Raw genomic sequence first — 18,842 nt, forward strand, 5'->3', positions numbered from 1 at the left:
GGGGGGTGCCGCTGCGCTGTTAATCTTTTTTAAATAAATGAAGATGCTACACAAGATATATATAAATTGACGTACTAATCAGTCCCATGGTTCCTTATTTCCTATATAATAAACAGTGGAGTTGGCAAGCACTGTGGCAGCACAAGGCATCTATATTAATCAAGAGAAGTTTGAGACACTGGAAAAATTAAACTTTATGTGATTTGGACAGCATGAAGAAGTTAAGCACTGTAACGAAAACCTCCCTGATGCTCACAATGACTATTTGATACATTTGAAAAACAGCAGTGGATTCAAGGTCTGCAGAAGTATTAATTAATGAAACTGCCACTGCCTGTCGTGCTGAAAAGCAAATAAAAAAAACAACAAGCAAAATAGAGGAAGAATGGGGGGGTGCAGGGAAAAGGTGGCATTTGGTGCTGAGAAAGCAATGCTTGATGAAGGATTAAAGGGACTAAAGAGAAAGACCATCATTCTGCAATGGTTTGTTTCATTACAGTTCGGGGACCACTTGCATTTCTAGTGCTCTTGCTCTTGACTACGCACCATTAATAGTATGTGAATATGGAAATTGAAACACTTCCAGAGAAAAGCTTCTGTTCTGCTTTGGAAAAGAAAAGCTAGTCGAACACTAAGAAAAAGAAAACCAACAGGCTTCTGTGTTTTACTCTCAGGACCTTTTTTTTTTTTGTAACAGGGCTACTTTCTTCAACCTGGTCACAAAGGAAGTCTTCACATTTAAGAAAAAAAAAAGAAAGAAATAATAAAACACTCAGCTGTCTAACGCCGCTGATCTGTATGGTTAGAAGAGAAAAGGTGTCACTGAACAAGTTCAGGCAGCCCTGGGCCTGTAAGGTACTCTCCGCTCCTGTGTTTGGTTCAGCAGGCCAGCTACTGCTCCTCCTTGGGCCCAGTGACGTTTTGGGAAGACAAGGAACTTCTTTTGTGGTGGCAGGTTAATGTTGATATACATGTGTCATGTCTTGTACTTGGTGATCACTGGTGGTGTTAGGAAAAGAAAAAAAAAAAGGAAAAAAAAAAAAAAAGCTTTATATACCTCTTCTACAGTAACTCTTTAACTGCAAGTTTTCAAGGTGGGGTTATGGCACATAACAGGTTGTTAAACCATGCAGTGTAAGCAATTAAAAAAATGTATTCCACAGATATAAATATTTCCTTTTGTTATTGCTGTGACACTATGTGTGATGGTAATATTTCTGAGAGTTTCAGATTTTGCACATATAATTTTATGCATTATCAAACGTTACTGCTGCCTTGAAAGAAAATGTTCTGTGAAGATTTTTGCAAAAGCTTTACTAGTTTTTTGGGGTCTGGGGTTTGGGTTTTTTTTGTTTTTTTTTTAAACTGTAACATTTTGTAAAGGCAGGAAATGGATTAAAAAGAAAAAAAACAAAAAACAAAAAAACAAAAACCTAGCATGCTAAATATATTTTTCCAAGAAAAGCAATAATTTTACATGTACAGAAATGATGCTAACCTTTAATACAGGTGAGAGCAACAGTTTACTTACTACCATAATGGAATAGCGCTGGTTTTGTAGACGTGGGCTTCTGACACGGAGATTTGTTTAAAAAAAACAAAAAGAAAAGAAAAAAAAAACAGAGGGAGAAAAAAAAACCTGAAAGCAGCGTGATCTTTCTGTTCTAACAGTTTGGATGGGTGGGTGGGTGGGGTTTGATTGATTTGTAAAACAATCTAGTCCGTAATTGGTTCTGGATACTACTTGTTACTTGTTACGAATTACTTGACAGTTTTTTTGTTACTTCGCAACACTTGCAACAATGCAAATTAACTTTCTTAATGTTTTTTCTTTTTCTTTTTCTTTTTTTTTTTAACTAGTTTTTTGTGTTGTTTTGTTTTGTTTTTTTTCCATATGCTATTACACCAGATGTATACCAGGATTCTCTGTAAGTCTCGGTGTAGTTAGGAATGTCTGTGCAAATACTTACGAGTGACTGTAATTAACTGTTCTGTGAAGTTATTTTGAGGGAGGTCGCATAGACACATTCCATTGTACACCAAAAAAAAAAAAAGAAAGAAAAAAGGAAGAAAAAAAAAAAAAGAAGGAAAAAAAAAAACCCAGAACTGTTTTGCTGTGTTGCTTAATGATTATCATTTTGGGTTTGCACTAGCTTTCTGAGTTTGTTTGGGTATGGGGGTTTGGGGGGTTTTGTTTGTTTGTTTGTTTGCTCATGTTGTTTTTCTGAGTCACGTTTTCCACGAGTGAAAGTAATGCAGTTCAGGACTGCACAAAAAAGCTAGTTGCTTAGCCTATTTGTTTGTGGTTTAGTTATTAAAAACTCTTCTGTACCCAAAATGGCACAAAAGTGTAGTGTACATTTGTAATATCTCTTTTCTTTTTTTCCCCCCCCCCCTTTTTTTTTTTTTTTTTTTTAATTTGCAAGCTGATAGAAAAATCTGAATTAATATTTAGAGCCAAAAGTTGTTTTGGTTTGGTTTGGTTTGGCTTTGGTTTTGTGTTGTTTGTTTTTTTTTGTTGTTCTGGAGCTTCTCTTTCAGAATGCCTAACCGAGAAGCTAGCGCTGTCGCTGCCATTACCAGGGTACTAATCAGCAAAGTTTACAATCACGATTTAGCGCCGCGAAGAGCTACAGCAGGGGAAATCAGTTTAAATAATTATATGCTGTGTTACAGTACAGCAATGAGAATTTCCCTTAATTAAACAAAAAGTAAGAGTGGGTGGGGTAAAGCCAACCCTAAACACCATCTGCTTCCAGAAGCGAGTCCCGCCATTTCTTTTTTCCTCTTTTTCATTGTATTGTATTGATTTGTCATTTTAGTTAGGCTGCAGTATTTAAAATGAGTTCTGTTCCTTATTTATTTAGTCAATGGGCTCTGATCAGCTCTCCTAAGCAAAATGATAACTTCCTTTTTTTGTTTTTGTTTTTTTTTTTTGGCATGACACACTCCTGTAAAGCCCTTTTATGACTGTTACAGGGACTTTCTGCTACCTCTACCAATCTACTGTTTCTTCTTCTTAACAGGTTTTTATGGTGTTGCAAGTCTAATGTAACTTAGACAATAAAGGGTTTGATTATCTACACTGCAGATTCTCAGTGTATCTGCCATCTCTCTCTCTCTCCCTCTCTCTGGTGGTTTTGGGGTTTTTTTTGTGTGGTTTATTCTAGCTAAAGTACAGAAGATCTTTTTTTATTATAGATAAAGTGAAAGAAAGACCTTCCTTGCCAGGGGATTTTTGTATCCTGGATGTTGTGAACTGACTGAAAGTCAAACTTGAAGAAAGTTTTTTCCATGCAGCTAATCAGCTATGCCATTACCATCATGCTGTTTGCATTCTTGAAATTCCTTCTGTCAGAAATGCTATGAATAAATCGGTACATACTGCAAAAGGGAAAGAAATTAGAAAGCAAAGCCAATTGTTAGGTTTGTATTTCAAAACCACTTAAAGTCCTTAAGGAAAAGCCTTAGCTTAAATTGCTGCCTGTCCCGTGGAAGACTCTGCATATATGGGAACAACTGGTTGGGAAAACTATCCTTTGTGAAACAGCTTCTTCTTGTTGGTGCAACAGTTTTCTGCTATTAACTGACTGTTGGGTGAAAATATGCTGCTGGAGGGATTTCCAGATGTTGACATCATGCACCTTTTGTGGTCATCCCTGTAAACATGTTGCCACATTCTAGTATTCTGGGGTGCTGCAAGTTGTGAAGCACATGTGTACATTTCTTGTGTTCGATGCATCCCAGCATCGTGGCATTTTGAGCCTTTTCACAAAATTGTGTTATCCTAGTGGGAGTGCATCTCCCTGTTTGCTTGTTTTCATGCTCAAAGGGTTCGTGCTCAGGCCTGTATTTGATTATGTTATCCTTCCTTGCTGTATTCCCATGCTGAGCTGCATGAGGCATATCTCAGCGGCTCCAACATGAGTGCTAGAATTCATTGACACATTTGGGGATTTCTCCTTGTAAAATCAATCTATCATGAGAAGACCTGGAACAAAGCAAGAGGTAACTTCTTTATTTAGTTCTTGCTCCATAAAATGTGCTGGGTTAGAAATAGGAAAGGTTGCATTTTATGTCAAATCAAATTTCCCACTTCCCCTGCAAGCCAGTATTTTTCAGCCAGCAGTTCTGTGCACAGTGCTGAACTGCAGGGAGTCCTCTTCCCTTGTGCTCTCTTCTTTCTCTTTTGCTATGTTTGACAGCCCCATAGGTCAGGCCAATTCAATATTTGGAGGCAAAGCTCACATGGGTTCACTGAAACTTGTAGGTAAGGAGTGCCTGCTTGATCCCAATATTTAGATAGAAACTCAAATGAAATAGACTGCATTAACATATATAAACATTCCTTTCATGTTAGTTTTTCATTATAAATAATTAAATGATTGTTTCTGGAGCAGCTAGGGGTGTAAAATAGTTGGAAGATCAGTAAAAGCACAGACGTATTTCCCTGTTAACTGCTCTTGTGGATCTCTGTGTATGCTGGCATTCTTCAGAGGGACTGTGACCACGTGTGACATCCTTAGCTGCATCCAGGTAGACAACAGCAAAACTGTAGATGGAAAAAAAAAGATAATCCATATATGTTGAGTGTAAACCAGTACTTTCAAACTGGTCACCTGTTACTAGTCAGAAAGAGGGACACTCTTGCTACTGAGGGAAAAAATATCTTTTATTAGGTGTAAGAAGCTCACACAATTCATTTTATTGAAAAGGGAATAAAGGGATCAAGAGCATTAACATGACCCAGTTCTATAGGTTTGAATCCTGAGGTGGATGCTGCCCACAGGGCTGTGAGTAAGAAAGATGAAGAAAGCCTGTGGGAAAAAACACAACAGTAATGATGTAAAAATGTAAAACCTGTAATGATGAAAAACCAGTATGATATAGTTGCCATTACAGAAACATGGTGGGACAGTTCACACAACTGGAGTACTGCACTGGATGGTTACAAGCTCTTTAGGTGAGACAGGCAAGGGAGAAGAAGAGAAGGGGTGCCCTGTATATTAGGGAATCTCTTGATGTCACAGAACTTGAGGTTATGGATGAAAGGATTGACTGCCTGTGGGCACTCAACTGACATCCTGGTTGGAGTCTGTTACAGACCACCCAACTAGAATGAAGAGGTTGATGAAATATTCTATAAGCAACTGGAGGCTGTCCCAAGATCATCAGACCTTGTCCTTGTGAGTGACTTTAACCTGCCAGATATCTGCTGGGAACTTAGCAGAGAGGAGGCAGTCTAGGAGGTTCTTAGAGTGTATGGAGGACAGCTTGATACAACTGTTAAGTGAGCCTACCAGGGGTCAGGCCCTGCTTGACCTGCTGTTCTCAAATAGAGAAGGGCTGGTGGGAGATGTGATGGTAGGAGGTACAGCGACCATGAGGTAGTGGAGTTTTCAAAATACAGGCAAATAAGGAGCAACAACAGAACCCTTACTATGGACTTCCAGAGGGCAGACTTTAGCTTATTTAAGTGACTAATTTGGAGAGTACCCTGGGTAGCAGCCCTTAAGAACAAAGGGGTCCAGGACAGTTGGACCTACTTCAAACAGGAGCTCTTGAAGGCACTGGAACAGGCTGTGCCCACATGCCAAAAGATGAGCCAGTGGGGAAGGCGACCAGCCTGGATGGGCAAGCAGTTCTTGAAGGGATTAAGGGAAAAAAGCGGATGTATTGCCTTTGGAAAGTGAGGGGGGAGGCAACTCGTGATACATTTAAGGATGTTGTTAGGACGTGTAGGAGAAAAATTAGAGAGGCAAAAGCCCAGTTAGAACTCACGCTGGCCACTTCTGTGACAGAAAATAAAAAGCATTTTTATAAATATATTAATGCTAAAAAGAGGGGCAAGAAGAACCTCCACTCTTTATTGGACCTGGAGGGGAACGTTGTAACTAAAGATGAGGAAAAGGCTGAGGTACTAACTACCTTCTTTGCCTCCATTTTCAACAGGCAGGAGGACTTCAGGATAACTGGCCTCCTGAACTGATAGATGGGGTCAGGGAGAAGTATGGTTCCCCTGAAATCCATGAGGATGTAGTTATGGACTTGCTGAGTCACTTGGATACTCACAAGTCCATGGGACTAGATGGGATCCACCCTAGGGTGCTGAGAGAGCTGGCAGATGAGCTGGCCAAGCTGCTCTCCATCATTTTCCACCAGTCCTGGCTCACCGGAGAGGTCCCAGATGACTGGAAACTGGCCAATGTGATCCCCATCCACAAGAAGGGCTGGATGGAGGAACCTGCAAACTCCAGGCCTGTCAGCCTGACCTCAGTGCCAGGCAAGATTATGGAGCAGATCATCTTGGTGGCAACCACAGTGCACTTGCAGGATTGCCAAGGGATCAGGCCCAGCCAGCATGGATTTAGGAAGGGCAGGTCCTGCCTCACCAACCTGATCACTTTCTATGATGAGGTGACTTCCTGGTAGGTGTGGGGAAGGCTGTGGATGTAGTCTACCCAGACACCAAGTTGGGAGCAGTTCTTAATCTGTTAGAGGGTAGAAGAGCTCTCCAGAGGGACCTTGGCAGGCTGGGCAGATGGGTGGAGTCCAACAGGATGGCATTTAACAAGTCCAAATATCGGGTGCTGCACTTTGGTCACAACAACCCCATGCAGTGCTGCAGGCTGGGGTCAGAGTGGTTGGAGATCAGCCAGGGAGAAAGGGACCTGGGGGTACTGGTTGACAGCTGACTGAACATGAGCCAGCAGTGTGCCCAGGTGGCCAAGAAGGCCAATGGCATCCTGGCCTGTATCAGGAATAGTGTGGCCAGCAGGAACAGGGAAGTCATTCTGCCCCTGTACTCAGCACTGGTTAGGCCACACCTTGAGTGTCCAGTTCTGGGCCCCTCAATTTAAGAAGGGTATTGAAACACTTGAAGTTGTCCAGAGAAGGGCAACAAGGCTGGTGAGAGGTCTCAAGCACAAGTCTTACGAGGAGAGGCTGAGGGAGCTGGGTTTGTTTAGCCTGGGGAAGAGGAGGCTCAGGGGAAACCTTATTGCTCTCTACGACTACCTGAAAGGAGGTTGTAGATAGGTGGGGGTTGGTCTCTTCTCCCAGGCAACAAGAACCAGAACCAGAGGACATGGCCTCAAACTGTGCCAGGGGAAGTTTAGGCTTGAGTTGAGGAGAAAGTTCTTCACAGAAAGAGTTATTGGCCCATGGAATGTGCTGCCCAGCGAGGTGGTAGACTTGCCGTCCCTGAAGGTGTTCAAAAAAGAATTGGACGTGGCACTCAAAGCCATAGTTTAGTCAGTCATGAGGTGTTGGGTGATCAGTTGGACCTCATGATCTCTGAGGTATTTTCCAACCTTGTTGATTCTATGATTCTAAGTTTGGACACTCAAACTCAATGCAGTAGGTGGAAAGTGGCATCTGAGAAATGCTGGACCTGCAGACAGGGACAAGCAGAAACCAAGATTGGAACAAGAGGTTTAGAGGAGAATCACCAGTGCAGAAATGTTGCCAAAAAATGGCAGTCAACAGAGTAACAGATCAAAAACATTTGGAGATGGAGCAGAAACTCTGAAACTTAACCAGAACAGGTTGCAAAGGGCTTCTGTTTGGGTGAAAGGAGGGATATGCAGGCAGTTTCTGGGAAGATGGACTGGAAACCAGAAAATAAGCAGCATAATTTAAACTCACAGAATTGTCTTACTCTGCAAAAATGGGTTTTTTTGTGCTATGAGCCTGAATGATGTTCTGACTGAAAACAAGGGAATGCCTTTTTGGATCCTTACTCTCTTGACTGACGGGTGAACCACAGTTAAGATTATGAGTAGTTGAGACTGGACTGAAGAGAGTCTGTCCAGTAGCCAAGGGGGTTTGAAAAGCATATTGCTCTTTTGAGAACAGACCCTGATCAGCCCCAAGCAGGAAGTGGGGGGAAAAAAATTCAAGGCAAGCACAAGGGCATAGAATGTTTTAAGCAGATGCTGAACTGGAGCAATCCTTTGAGGATGCTGGAGGGTACGTTCAGACAGCATTCTCTAATCCAGAATATTTAAGATGCCTCATAGTATGTTGGATAAAAGAGCTGGAGATGCTGAGAGCTGCTAAGAAAAAATACCCAATACTAAAATGGCTTCAGACACTTGTCTGCCTCTTTTGTGTAATCCTGCATATCTCACATTTAAGTTGTGGCTCATTGGTACAGATAGCTTGATTTGTTTGTTCCTGTGTCATCAGTGTGATCTACAAAGGTGAGTTACTTGTCAAGAGTTTAGGAAATGTGAGGTACCCATGCTCCCTTTCTGTAAGTAAAAATTTCTGCGTGTCATATTTCATCATCATCAACAAAGTACCACAGGAATCTTAGAAGATTTTTTTCTAAGAGGAACATTATTTATTTTCTTCTAAACATTTGTTATTCTAGTATGACATAAAATAAAAGGGACACTGGCCTTCCATGTCATCTTGCTCCCAGAATTCAACATACTTTTCTGGGACAGGACAGTGTTGTGCCTTGCCTGGGACAATTAACGAGGCACTAGAGATTTCTGAGACCTGTGGCTTGCTGCAGGGTGCAGGAGTGGTACTCTGGGAAAAACCACTTCTGCTAGGGATCTCCCTTGGTGAAGGTAGGTCAAGAACTGAACTATTTATTGCTTTTACCACGTGTTTTCACAAAGAATCATGCTGATGCCGCAGGGACACTGAGTCTCTTCTTCCAGATGGGAGCCAGCAGTGGGAGGTCATGGCAGTCAGCTCACCTACGAACAGACGTGGACTTACCGGTTACTTTGCTGGCTACTGCTTGCCTAAACTTTTCTTCATGTGTTGCTCTCCTTCTCCCTCAAAGAGCACAGATGCAAATGACTGATTGAATCATGGAGAAGGTGACATCTCCAGAGCACTGATGAGAACAGCAGTTGGGAATAGTTTTGGTTGAGAAGAAGTCCCCATCAGGTGCTTGTCAAAAGTCCCATCCCCTCTCCTGGTGTTTCCTCCCCTTCTCTCCTGTCAAATGACAAACCAGTTGTGTGCCAGATCTGCTGGCAGGCTCTAGGGGCTCTTTGCAGCGGTGGATTTTTTTGAAATTTGCTAACTAGAAGGTGGAATCATGTGGAAATTTGCTCAGGTGCTCAGTCTCTGGTTGCTTACCATCCTTACCTTGCAAGGGCAAGGCTTCCTGCTGCCACTGGCACTGGTGTGATGAAGGAGGATGTGCACTCTGCTTCCTTGACAGTGACGCACGTGTAGGTCTTCCTTGGGCTCCCTTTCCCAACCTGCTCACTTCCTCAGCTCATGGCCCACAAGCAGGGGGGAAGTTCTGCTCAGTCATGTCCCATGTGCCACATCCACCTGGATAGACTCCTGAAGGGAGCTGATTCTGGACTGAGGGTGTCTCTGCTGGATTTTAGAGCCTTTTTATTTTGCACCAGCCTTACAATGGGAGCAACTGAGGAGCCAGCACCCCAAAATGTTTCAGGCCTATCTGAAGGATGCTGTGTGATGAGTGACTGAGTCTCTGGGCAGCAACTTCTGGAAAGGCTCATTGCAACTTTCTGTTCACTCTTTGCAAGTAAGGGCTCCCAAGAATTTCTCCAGGGGTCATTCATGGGCAGAAGTTTGCTGCAAGAAGCCTGTGGGAACTTCCCGAGCTAGGTTGAGTGTAGCACTAGAGTTACATCCAAGCAGACCCAAGCAAAATTCCAGTGAACTGACCATTTGTTATTGCTGAAGGTAATCAAATGGGTGATTTTATAGATCTGGTTCTTTACTCATCGTGGTACAAGATGGTTGACAAAGCAATTTGCCAGTTACAGTGTTGAGGGTCGAGAGATGGACAGGCAGTGAGCAAGTGTCAAAAAAGACATGGGCTTTTCATTTGCTGCTGGAGGAGCTGATGGTTTATTTCACAGCACATGGTTTATGGACTGCACTGTTTGCTAAACTGCCCCTAGAAGTTTTAGCACTGTGGGGGTTAGAAATACCTAAAGAATTCCCTCCAAAGTTACTTAGTTTCATTTTGTCTCCTCCAACAGCATATGATAGGAGAATCGTCCAGGTAGCAGCAGTGTTTCTGTCCTAAACTGCTGCTTTTTCAGGGCATGATACTAAATTATTTGGCAACTGAGTTCCTTCTCCTTTGCATTGGATCCACTAAATAAACTCAAAAAAAGTGAGACACAGCTGGAGGCACAATTAAGCCCCCCTGCATTGTGCTGCTCAAGTTGTATTTTCGGAGTATTTTGCAGAAAATGAGTCTTTGAGAGATTTTAGAAGAAGAAAAATGTGCTCCTAAGTTTAGAAAAATTGTTTCCACCATAAGCAAAATTAAACTGCTTCAGGAATTTGAACTTGAAAGAAACGGGTTTGCACTGAAGTGGCATGGGAGGAAGCACCAAGGCTGCAAACCTAGCTAGATGTTGACTTGGCCGTGATATTACTGAGGCTGCTGACTCCAGGGATTACAAGTGCCTTGTAGAGCCTCCTCTGATCGTTTTTCATATTACTTTTGACAGAATAATTTTCTTTGTGAGATTACAGTTTCCTTTACTGTATAAAGGACATCTTAGGTAGGTGTCTGCCTGTGCTGGGCATAGTATGGTGAGAGACATTTCCTGATGCAAAAGCTGCATGCAAGTTGCCATACAAAAGAGACCCTGAGCTGGGCTTGAGGGCAAATTCCCCTGCCCACCACACTTACCTGCTTGAATGCCTTTAAGCTGCCCGTGAGGCAAACTAGTTGTTGCTTTGAGAAGCAAGGTGTGATGCACAGAGAACACACAGTGCACTAAAGACATTTCCTGCCACAGGGACAGGCTGTAGCACTCTTGGTTCCAGTCAATCTGCCTTGAACTTCTGCTCTTACTGCAACCAAGATATGAAATAAGCAATGCTGTCTAGGTGGTGGACATTGCTTGCTGCAAAAGTAGGTAAAATGTGTAGGCAATCTGGCTTCATACTGTGCCCAGGCTGCCTAGCTGGGCAAGCTGGATGGGAGTGCCAGATTGCCAGGAAGATGATGGAGGAGCCTGATTCTGCAGTGCAGTGCAGAATGCTGAGCCACAGGCAGCAAGCAGCTTATAAATGATGTGGTGGCAACCTCTCCAATGGGCCAGTATAAAGGAAGAGTAGTTGCTCACTGCCCTACAGTCATCTGTAGAGAAAGATGGTGTGTCCCTTTTATGATTCCAAAATATGCTGACACAGGAGGAAGTTGAGCTGAAGGTCTGTGGAGGAACAGGAACTTCACAATCTTAACCTGCTCAGGTAATGATGTGGAAGGTTTGATACATCACTGCATCTGTTGAGCCATTAGGGTTTGGTTTTAATTATTCCATCTCTCCATGAGTCCACATCACTTCTGTACCATTGGAAGGATCAAGCTGTTTCAGAGAAGAGACTGAAAGCTTTTGGTGCTCTCTTTATCCTTATTCAACATGCAAAAAGGGCAAACTCTCTTCTTCTCCACAGCTGCATGTATTTGAAGCAACTGCATTAACATCAGTGGGATTTTTGTATCGTTGCATGACTAACTGATTACAAATTTGACCTCCAGTCAGTGATGCAAGGAAAATAGATATATGCCTATTTGCATAGTTACTTTGTGAAGGGAAGGGGTTAGAACAGGGATGGCAGGATGATCACAAAATGGTCCTGCTCCATACACACACATCTGAGGGAACTGTGACCCTAAACCTAAGCGCTAGTTAAGATACTAATGTGAAGCTGATGTCATCTGTCAACTCATAATGTTTTCCCTGAAGTTTCCTCTTTTGTCAAGAGATCCATCTTCAAAACAACAACAACAACAAAAAAGCAAGCAAGCAACCAACCAAAGAAAACCTGCTAAAGGCCCCAAAAAGCTCCCAACCAACCCACCTAGACAGGCTGGAGAGTTGGGTGGGGAGAAATCTAATGAAATTCAACAAGGACAAGTGTAGCATCTTGTGTCTAGGAAAGAAAAACCTCATGTACCAGTATAGGTTTGGGACTGACCTGTTGGAGGGCAGTGCAGAGGAGAGGGACCTGGAGGTCCTGGTGGATAGAAGGATGACCATGAGCCACCAATGTGCCCTTGTGGCTTGGAAAGCCAATGAAGGGGTGTGGTTAGTAGGTCGAGAGAGGTTCTCCTTCCCCTCTACTCTGCCCTGGTGAGGCCACATCTGGAATATTGTGCCCAGTTCTGGACCCTCAGTTCAAGAAGGACAGGGAACTGCTTGAAAGAGTCCAGTGCAGAGCCATGAGGATGATTAAGGGAGGGGAACATCTCTCTTACGAGGAGAGGCTGAGGGAGCTGAGGCTTTTTAGCTTGGAGAGAGCAAATGAAGGATGAATGTCAAGAAGATGGAGCCAGGCTCTTCTCAGTGATGTCCAATAAATGGACAAGGGGCAATACATGAACATAAAGAAAAACCTTTTCACTGTGAGAGTGACAAAACACTGAAATGGGATGCCCAGAGAGATTGTGGAGTCTCCTTATCTAGAGACATTCAGAACCTGTCTTGATGCATTCCCACATGACCTACTCCAGGTGATCCTGCTGTGGCAGGGACATTGGACTAGATGATCTTGTGAGGTCACTTCCAACTGCTAGCATTCTGTGATTCCAGGAAAATTAAAAAAACCCAACAACTTGCAATAAAATAGTCTCAGAAGACGGAGGTAAACAAGTGTAGTTGTCCCAGTGAATCAACTGCAAAGTAGTAATGACAACGATATTTAATATGCTTTAAAAGATTTGGCTTTAGTATGGAAATGATACCAGTTGAAGTGAAAGCAATACTATCTATGTGGGAAAGTGGCATTGAAATATTCTTTCTTTCTGCTGCCTTTTGTCAATAAGAGAGGCTTGAATTATGCATTAGCGAGCTATAGAATTATGGAAGATAATACAGCAAGGTTATGAACCCAGAACAAAAGAAGGGGAAACTAGGTTCAACTCGGTAATATATCACTTGGAACTTATATAAATGGTTATAATGCTTTGCACATTATAAAGGCAGTAGTCACATATTTAAATGAGAACAGAGCCAAAGCTTCAAGATTTTCTTCAACTATTAATTTGGGCTTTGTAATTAGTTCTTCTTGGGAAGCCTTGCAATGTTCAGTATGTTTAGAGTTTGGTGGAATATGCTAGAAAATGACTCTTAAGTAGATGTACTTGAGGTGTAGGATTTTACATACCCATTTGTATTCACATAAATTAAATTTTGCATCGCTGGCTGTGAAGTCATCTCTTGAAATGGGAGCAATCTTTGGACAGAGACGGCCAAGGCAGTACTAATTCTAAATACCAAATATTTGGAGGAGAAACTGTAAGTGAAGAATTATTCACAGCATGGGATATTTTCTGTTATAATTTTCTTTCATAATGTGTTTTGCTCCCTAAATTGACAAAGAGAAAAAGAAGCAAAATCCATCAGCAGATTGATTTGCTATCTGCTGGTAGTTGCATTTCTGTAAAGCCTTTCCCTTGAACAACATCCAGCTGCTGTTAACCTGCTGGGTGCTGGTCCTTCTTCACACTTTGGAGTCCACCCCAGCCCTGGAGGTGCCTCACCCACCCCAGCCTCTACAGGGTACTTGTGTAGCAGCAGGGGAAACAGAAGCCCACACTTAAACTTGACCTTTGCAGTCCCATGTTCATTTGTTATGTTGCTTTGAATACATACACAAGGTGCTCCATTCCCAGGTCAGTTTTGTTGAGAGCTCTAGTTTGCTTTCCAGTTCCTGAAGTGGGATGGGGGATGTACAGGAGGCCAGAGGGCTGTCATTGAAACATCGAAAGTCTTGGTGCTTCTTTGGACCTAGGGACTTGAGATGACCCTGAGAGTTTCTGCAACGCTGGCTTCGAGGCCTTTGGGCACCATGAGTGGTGCTTGGTGTATGTTGAACCTAGATTCACTCAAGTCCTTCTTACCCACATGGCTTAGATTCACTTTGTAGCTGATGTGGAACAGGGAGGCTGCTGAAAGCCTGTTGAGAAACAGCCTTTCCTTTTCTTGCTCAGCTTTGGAGACGGTTTGGACCCTGGGGCTCCCTCAGTCCTCTGTGCTGGGCTACAGCCACTGCAAGTCCTCACTGTACCCACTGCTCACAGATACATGCCTGGCTACCTCCTGCTCCCAGAAGTGCTCTGCTCCTGAAGTTGTCTGCCCTCTTCCTGCACTGCAGGAAAAAATGTCTGAGGTTTGTTGATCAGGTAGAGAAAAATTAACTACAACAGATTTTGGTTGTTGGGTTGGGTTGGGTTTTTTGTTTGGGGTGGAGGTATTTGTTTGTTTCATTTTGTTGTTGTGCTGTTGTTTTTTATTAAAATTTGTTTCTTGTTGGTTTTGTTTCTTGTTGTTGGTCGGCTGGGTTCCTTTACAAAGAGAATTATGGACTTTGAAAACAAGGGCTTCTGGTGGCTTATGCTGTTTACTAAATCAATGAAAGACATCTGATACGCACTCCACAGTTCCCTGAGCTGTATCATTAAATAAGTATAAGTTAACCAACCTTCAGTCCACTGTTATTTGCTTTTAATCACAGCTGAGGAGCTGCTTAAGAAAACTCTTGGGAAAAACAAACCATTTCTTGAGGAGAGGACTAGGGAGTCCAAGGTAAGCATTTAGCAGTTGCCAAGAATCTTTAGATCCATTTAGTGTCTCATTATTTGGTGAATAAACCACCTGGCATTGCTTAGAAAAACATCAGTGTAATTCCTTTCCAAGACAGACCTAATTGTATAGCAGTGTGTGGCCATTATTTTCTTCCACACCTATTCTGAGATTGGGAGCATGTGCCATAGAGTTTCATTCTCTTCTTGTTTCAAGAATGACTAATTGTGGGGCAATGGTACTGTGTTTGGCTGCTCATGCTAACTGCTTAGCTTAAGAAAGGTGCCAGCTGAACCCTTACAAAAGAAGTAAAAATACACATACTTGCCCCAGCATCCATGTGCTCTGCAATGGATGGTTGTAATGAGGAAAACAGGAGGTTTCAGTTTTGTCCTTTGTGTGGTCACTTCTTGAGCTCATAGATGAGGGCTTCATTGTCTTGAATTAGTCATCGAGAGGCCTGTTGCTTTCTTCCTCCTTGTTAAACAGTTGTAGACTCCTGGGCACATAATCATTAAAATAGGGAGGAGAGGTAATTCCTGATGTTTCCTCATTCTCATCACCTGCAAATTTTGGAAACTGATTCTGGATCTCGTTGGGATGTTGCAGAGACACAGGCACAGTTCCTTTATTTAGTGGAGGGACTGCTGCATATTGCAGTAGGCATGGAGGCTTTTTAAATTCGCGTTTCACTCCTGAGCATATGGTGCACTGCCAGTAATTAAGCCTGACAGCCACGGATGCGCAGATCACTTTGAGCAACAATGTCTCGAGGCCAGCTAGGGAAAGAGATAAATGCATCCTTACTCTTATGGTATCACCAGTGCCAGTGGAGCGTCGCAGGGTTGCCTTCTCAGGGGCTGACGTCCTGCAGGTGTAAAGGTCACAACTTCATCCAGCTCTTTACTCCCACCTGCACCTCTCTCCTTGTTACTGAGGTGTAACTTTTTGTACAATTTCTGGTTTCAGACAGTCTCTGGGAAAACTGGGAAGTAGTGACCTGTGGAGGGTTGACATTTTTTTCCTGACAATTGCTAGCTGCTGGAGCTTGGAATGGATGCGGAATGGAAAGCATGAGAATGCAGCCTCAGGGTGCATTGCCTTTGGTGCCAGTGTCCATCCACAAGAGGCCAGTGCTAATTTTCTTCCCACAACACCCAAATCATGGTACAATTTTCATGAGATTTTTCAAACTCTTGGAAAATTTAATTGTCAGTTTAGTATTTGGTCCATAAGGCAGCACAGCTTTAAAAAAAAAAACAAACAACAAAACCAAAGGCATTGAGAATACACACTTTATGGGCAGAAAGTACTTCATAGGTCTGGATGCTTTCAGACCATCCAGACCATCCAGTTTTGGATCTCCTGTGGGCTGAGGAAAAATGCTGCCACTGCTTTTCATAAAAATAGGAGCCTGCCCTTGCTCTTTCCAATATTTATTATTTTTACCACATTCATATTTTTATATTTTGCTTTTGGAAGACACAGGAACAGAATGTTACTCCATTCCCCCTGATCTTGCTGTGATTATCTAGCATAAATCTCCCTTTATAATCTTATCACTGGACAATTCAGTTATTTTAAATGTGAGCCTTCTTGCCCACTAATCAGTTCATCTTCAGGTTTTTAAGAGCGTTAGTTCATAATTCTGCACATTCCAATTGCTTCTGAGTGTCCAGCCCAGCTCTGCCTTCACTTATCCTCTCCTCCTTCCTTTCTGACAAGGCAGCCTCTTTCTCTTGCTCACAGTCTTCGCATTCCTTCCAAGTTGATGCACATAGTCATTTGTAATCAAGGCTGTAAATTGTATTTAAAGCTGTACTGCACTATCCATGGATATTTGAATCATAAATGAGAGTATTGTCCTGCCTGTACTCTCACTTATTCTTTCAGCCGTAACAGATCCTTTCATTTGTGCTCAATTAGCTCTTCCACTCCTGCATTCAGACCCTGAAAGTTTCCACTCTTTTCTTCAGGTCTTGAATGCTGATGGTGTGGCCACATTTGCCTCTACCCCGTAATTTGTTTAGCTCTTTTGTGCCACAGATTTCACTGAATATGGTTTGTTTGTTTTGACAAGTCCAAACACCGTGACTATATTGTGCCATAATATTAAAAATGCTCCCTTTAATTGTTGCTGGGGTGCTATGGCTCTGGGATGGACCTCTTCAGTCTTCAGGCTTTTGTCTCCAGGTGGAATGCAACCAGAATTTTTCTACATGACTGGTTTTGGGTTGATAGGAGTTTTTTGTCCTGATAGAGCAGTGAGCCAACTCACAGCAATCATGTGGCAGGAGGAGTCATTTTTAGAACAGCACCCCACAGTGTGCAAGTACACAGAGTCCTCTTCCTCTTGCTGCAGCTCCCTTATGCTGGGATGGGTGATCCAGCCCAGTGCCACTCCTGACCCCTTCCAATGCCTTCTCTGTCCTCCCAGTCCAAGGCAACAAAACCCTGGTGGTGCTGCCAGCTGCTCCTCCTTAGGCATTATGGCTCCCCTGGGACTTCAGCCTGGTGCAAAATATGTGGCTCCTAATATTTGTAATGATTTGTCCTGCTGCTGGTGCAGCTTTTTGTTTGCTGCTATCTCCAAAGGTGGAATTAGAGGGAGTCTTCTTACAAGCATTTCCTTTTCCTGTCACACTTCCACCCCTAGGTTTCTGTTGTTTGTTTGTTAATTTATTTATTTATTTTTCTTTCAGTTTTTTTTTTTTTTTTGGTTGGTTGGGGTTTGTTTGTTTGTTTGTTGGTAGGTTGGTTGGTTGGGTTATTTTTTTGTGGTTTTTTTTCTGTTTTTGAGAAGAAAAACAAAAGTAAAACAAAAAATTAGCCAGCTTTATTTCCTTGTTTGTCCTGCAAACTGTGTACTTGCTTTTTTTCACGTGATTAGACAGGTTTTACAGAATCACACAATCAACCAGGTTGGAAAAGACCTCAGAGTTCATCAGGTCCAACCTATTATCTAACACCTAACACCTCATGACAACTAAACTATGGCTACAAGTGTCACATCCAATTCTTTTTGAACAGCTCCAGGGATGGTGACTCCACCACCTCCCTGGGCAGCACATTCCAATGGCCAATAACTCTTTCTGTGAAGAACTTTCTCCCCAACTCAAGCCTAAACTTCCCCTGGTGCAGCTTGAGACTGTGTCCTCTTGTTCTGGTGCTGGTTGCCTGGGAGAAGAGACCAACCCCCACCTGGCTACAACCTCCCTTCAGGTAGTTGTAGACAGCAATAAGGTCTCCCCTGAGCCTCCTCTTCTCCAGGCTAAACAAACCCATCAAACCCAGCTCCCTCAGCCTCTCCTCACAGGGCTTGTGCTTCAGAACTCTCACCAGCCTCATTGCCCTTCTCTGGACATGTTCAAGTGTCTCAATGTCCTTCTTAAATTGAGGAGCCCAGAACTGGAAACAGTACTCAAGGTGTGGCCTAACCGGTGCTGAGTACAGGGGCAGAATGACTTCCCTGCTTCTGCTGGTCACGTTATTTCTGATGCAGGCCAGGATGCCATTGGCCTTCTTGGCCACCTGGGCACACTGTTGGCTCATGTTCAGCTGGCTGTCAACCAGTACCCCCAGGTCCCTTTCTCCCTGGCTGATCTCCAACCACTCTGACCCCAGCCTATAGCACTGCATGGGGTTGTTGTGACCAAAGTGCAGCACCCGATATTTGGACTTGTTAAATGCCATCCTGTTGGACTCCACCCATCTGCCCAGCCTGCCAAGGTCCCTCTGGAGAGCTCTTCTACCCTCTAACAGATCAACACCTGCTCAAAATTTGGTGTCATCTGCAAACTTACTAATGGTGGACTCTATCTTCTCATCCAGATCATCAATAAAGATATTATACATAATGATGCACAACACTTTGAAAGGGGAAAACTACAAAATTATCAGCATTGTAAAAAGTTCAAAGTAACAATCCACTAGTCAGGAAGAGCAGGTTTGAAAGATTTTGGAGATTTTACATCCAAAACTAGCTTTCAACCTTGTACACTGAACTTCCCTCATCACAGGTCTGAGTTTGGCCATTTGTATTCAGTAACATGCAAAAGGCTTGCCTCTACCCAAATTAAGTCATACTCAGCCTTGAATCCTTCCTAGGGACCTACATGGGATGGTCTGTAGCAGTAAACCTGTTGATTTGCTCCTTGTTAAGCACAGGAAGAGCTAGGAGAAGAGCTGTCTGTAGGTCTGTATGGAGAGCACAATGCTGTGGTACAGCACAGCACTACAAATTTACCTCAAAGCAACGGCAGGAGTGTTTCTGCAGGTCATAAGATC

The sequence above is a fragment of the Dryobates pubescens genome, chromosome 9 (genome assembly GCF_014839835.1).
Source record: "Dryobates pubescens isolate bDryPub1 chromosome 9, bDryPub1.pri, whole genome shotgun sequence".
Classification (NCBI taxonomy): domain Eukaryota; kingdom Metazoa; phylum Chordata; class Aves; order Piciformes; family Picidae; genus Dryobates; species Dryobates pubescens.